This window comes from Octopus bimaculoides, chromosome 19 (genome assembly GCF_001194135.2).
Source record: "Octopus bimaculoides isolate UCB-OBI-ISO-001 chromosome 19, ASM119413v2, whole genome shotgun sequence".
NCBI classification, from domain to species: domain Eukaryota; kingdom Metazoa; phylum Mollusca; class Cephalopoda; order Octopoda; family Octopodidae; genus Octopus; species Octopus bimaculoides.
The window spans coordinates 24,832,980-24,836,819 of record NC_068999.1 but is presented as its reverse complement, the minus strand read 5'-3'; positions in this window follow the sequence as shown (position 1 = coordinate 24,836,819).

The following is a 3,840-nucleotide window of genomic DNA, read 5'->3' as shown; positions in this document are numbered from 1 at the left end:
ATATATATATATATATACATGCCCATACATACACATGCATGTATACATGCATAAAAATGTACATATATATATTTATGTGAGAAAACAGCTTATATACTGTACACTTCCTAATTAATTTCTTTGAGCACTCTTATGTTTTCTTATATGTATATAAATTTTGTGCTTATAATGTGGTACACTATGCGTGTGTGTGTCATGTGCACACATACATGCATATGTGTGTTTGTGAGAAAGTGAGAGTATTTTGTGAATATACACAAATTTCATACATATGTTTATACTGAGATCTATATTTCCATATTGCAGTCTCTATGTTTAAAACTTGACCAATAGATCCATCATATATTCTATATGCATACACAGCATTCTACTGTGTTCAGTATTTCTGCATTGTGTTGTACAGTGTTACATTTTCAGTTGCATATTGTGAATATGGTCTTTGTGATCAAATTGTATAATCTATATTTATATCTATTTTGGTCTATATTTCCACATTGGGGTTTTTTGTATGTTTACTTTATACTTTATATGTTTCTACTGTTATTTATATGTCCATCCTAAACTCAGTTTATCCTCTCTTTGGATTAACTATTTATACTGTATACCCCCATTTCAACCTGTTTGTCAGCACTGTGGTCTCTACAGCCACACTGTATTCTGTGTGTCTCTCTTCTAGATGGTAGGTCTCATCTGTGATCTCACAGTACAGCCAAAAAGTTGTCAGTATGTCCTCAATTGTTACCTGTATTTCCCTTTACAAGTTACAAATTCATATCATTACCTATATTTATACAAAACTATAAATCATAAATTCCAATTCTTAGAGAAAACATTAACCAAATAACAACAAATTTCATTTTTAGAAAGCTTTACAACAAAATCATTGCTATAAACTTTTTGATAGTATGGAAGTATAGAGTGAATGAGGTTCCAGACTTATAGCTTAGATACTGTAACATTTAAAACAGATTATTTTACCCATGGTAGATAATCTGAGAAAAAGTTTGTTTTTCATTTACTTTATGATACAAAAGCTGGACACTTATGCAAGCCTTATGAGTCATAAGAATTTGGAAAGCATACAAACTTGGCAGTATACTTTGCTTCCCATGGGATGCCATTCTTTTTAGATATGCAATAAATAGTGTTCTCAGGTGATTCAGTTTGGAACTTTGAACTTCCAACAGTCTATACTAAAGCATATTTTAACTCCAGACATTAATATCACCATTAAAATGTTTATGAAATCAACTATGATCATACATTAGTATAGATTATCAGCTAGATTTTCATCTAATATATCAAGGATTAACAACATCACTCATTTTTACTTACTTTTTCTTTCCATGATAAAAATTTTAAATAAACAATGAGTTCTTTTGAAAATGAGAACATAATTGCTTATTTTACTCATTCAAATTGATATGCATTTATATATAAATAAAAGTTTTGTGCTTCTGATATTGTAGCCTCACAAATTTTTCTGTGCATATTCACACAATTTGCAAATAGCTTTTCTTTTCAATATAACGTGAATAAAAATAAGAATTTCATAAATAGTGAGGAAAGGAATTCATAAAAATTTTTTTAATACTAAGTTAATGTTTGTCAGCAACATATTAAATTTAAAGAGATATACATAACTTTTATTTTATTTATTCATTTCATTGTTATTGCTTAGTCAGAGGAGAGGTGATAGTTATAACCCAAGACATCCATGACTAGTAAGAAGAAGAGAGAAAGCTCTCCTTAGATAAGAGATCAAGTCCTACTACTTACAACAGAACGGCCACCTGTAAAGGCACCAAAACATGTCAAATATAACAAGTTTAAGGAATATCTTCTACAAGCAGAAACTATTTTCTCAGCCAGCATTTAATCACAGTGATATGATTAATCCAATATAATATATATTACCTAATTCCTCTTCCTCCTATGGTATATGAACTTATCCAAATTCATTTACTTCACTTTAAATATTGGCTGACACAGAGTACCACCATATTTCTCAAACTCAGTTTTATCAATATATGTATATACATATTTCTTTTTTTACCAGTTTGTATTGATAATTTTTAATCAGAACTTTACAGAGCCAGAAATGATATTTTTTTCATAAAACTGAAAGACAAAAAGCTAATAAATCTACTATTAAGATGAAGTAAATTACTTGTTAGAGTCAAGACATTGGACAACCAATTTCTTTTCTGACTTCTTATTCCTAAAAAGAAAATGCATAAACTATTTGATGTTCCCAAATCTATAAAAGTAAATTTTGAGTCATAGAAAGTTGTGAGGTAAGCTGACATATATTTAATTGAGCATTTAAGATTTTTAAAAAATTGTTGTTTTATTCATAAACACACACACACACACGCAGATGCAAAGGTATTTACCTCAAAATTTCTATATGGAATTTCATTTAGAAATCAGTTTTGTATGTGACTTGTTGACATTATTAGCAGGCAGCTCTAATGATTTCTTTTCCCTGTATATTTAACTTGTCCAGATTTCCAACATTATTAGTTTTATATTTTTCTGGGAATATTTCTACTTGTTTAATTATCAATAAATTGGAAATGCCATCATTCTAGTTCTAAATGTTTGTATACATAAAAAAAAAAAAGAAAACAAGATTAGAAGAGAGAGAGAGAAATATGGGGAGAAAGATGTGAGAAATAAGTTCATTGTTTTAATGAATTAATCTATGAATTGGTCTATCAGCAACTGGGTTAAAACTGATTAAAGCCCAACATTGTCACAATCCACTGAAACAACTAAAAAGATAAACACTGCTAGAGTATTTAACCCTTTAGCATGCAAATTACTCTATCAAATGTAATGCTTATTTATTCACATCATTTTGTATTAATCATGAATTATCTCATAGCCTCAAGATTTCAATGGTGTGATTGTTTATTTTTACAATGACATTGTTGGATAGGCATGAGAGCTTGGATCTGACCAGTTTTAACATAAAAAATTCAGAATATTTTGGTCAGATAAGGCCTGTTTGAATGCTAAAGGATTAAATATTAAATATGCACTTTTTGCAATGATGGGCACATGTAATAAACACCAACCAGTAGAGTTAGCCTAACACAGAACATGGGTTTCCATTCCTAGTTGTAGCCTTTTGCTTTACTTACATTCATAATATTGTTCCTAAAATCATATTTGTATCTAGGGCACTGTGCCTGTGTTGAGAAAATAACATTTACAACATATTCAATAATACTCAAAAATCATCCATCTTTCACAGAAATAAAAGATCTGTTTTTCTACTAAAATAATTGTAAGATTTTCAATGTTCACTGTAAGATAGCTAAACAGAAAGTATAAAACTGCCACTGGCAGAATGAATTCAAACAAATTATAAAATTTATGTTTTAATTTTCTATTTCTATCTTTTCTTTTCTTTTTTTCTTTTTTTTTTTAGTAATTCTGAAGTAAATAGTTTTCTTGCCTTTTGGATTCTCCAAAACAAACAAAGCAATGGAAGTATAAAAATAACCTAACTACATCTGTGTATGAGTATTTGTGTGTGTGTGTGTGTGTGTGAATATATGATATTGTTTGTGCTTTTATGCCTCTAACACATGTGTATGCTGCTATATATGTCTGTTGTGTTTATGTGATCATCAAAGGAGGGTTATGTTCATTGGTGGATACAAAGTCAGCAGGTATTGCTTGACAATAAAATCTAAAATGTAGGGGGAAATTAAACCAAGATAAAATATATAAATAAATATATTTATATATTTATTTTTCACATAACACATTTCATTTTTGAATTGTCATCAAGTTAACACAGCTAATATATTTGATAATTATCTTTCT